Source organism: Bombus impatiens, unplaced genomic scaffold (assembly GCF_000188095.3).
Source record: "Bombus impatiens unplaced genomic scaffold, BIMP_2.2 scf_0361, whole genome shotgun sequence".
Lineage (NCBI taxonomy): Eukaryota > Metazoa > Arthropoda > Insecta > Hymenoptera > Apidae > Bombus > Bombus impatiens.
This window is the reverse complement of record NT_176780.1, coordinates 422,130-422,700: the sequence shown is the minus strand read 5'-3', so window position 1 is coordinate 422,700 and position 571 is coordinate 422,130. Positions and strand designations below refer to the sequence as shown.

General features: G+C 58.2%; 2 protein-coding genes across 7 annotated transcripts in view; one reads left to right on the top strand and one right to left on the bottom strand.

The window, feature by feature from the left end:
* LOC105680803 (rRNA 2'-O-methyltransferase fibrillarin-like) overlaps positions 1-571 on the bottom strand; it is a 17,778-nt gene that overhangs the window by 5,142 nt on the left and 12,065 nt on the right. The window lies entirely within an intron of this gene.
* LOC100746734 (BMP-binding endothelial regulator protein) overlaps positions 1-571 on the top strand; it is a 14,191-nt gene that overhangs the window by 3,428 nt on the left and 10,192 nt on the right. The window lies entirely within an intron of this gene.

The following is a 571-nucleotide window of genomic DNA, read 5'->3' as shown; positions in this document are numbered from 1 at the left end:
CGCAATCCGGTCGACCGCTGCCGTCGTCTATCTTATCGCTGGTGTATGACCAGCCGCGGACGCGACCACGATCGAACGAGTTGCCGCCGTGTGCTACGTCGGAGAATGCTTCTCGAGATCGGTAGTCGTCGTACGAGACGCTCGTTCACTCGCTCCGAATCGATAGAAATCGGACGGCTATCGCGTTTTGTCGCGTACAAAAATTGTCAAACTACCGGGTAATCGAATCGGCGATGTCCTAACTCCTAACCCATGCTTCCAAGAGAGAGAGAGAGAGAGAGGGGGGGGGAGAGAGCGAGAGAGNNGGGGGGGGGAGAGAGAGAGAGAGGAGAGGAGAGAGAGGCCGAGTTCGAACGTTCTCCCCCTCTTCGTCGAAACTTCGCTCGCAGTTTCTCCTCCGCTGTTCTCTTCACCGGTTCTCCGAGCGAACCCACTCTCTATCGGAGGCAACTGCCTCCTCCTCTTCCTCCTTCTCCTCCTTCTTCTCCTCCTTCTGCCGATTCCCAAGCTCTTGTTCCTCCAGCTTCCCGCGCTGCTACTCTGCCGCCACCTCCTCCACCACCGCCACCAC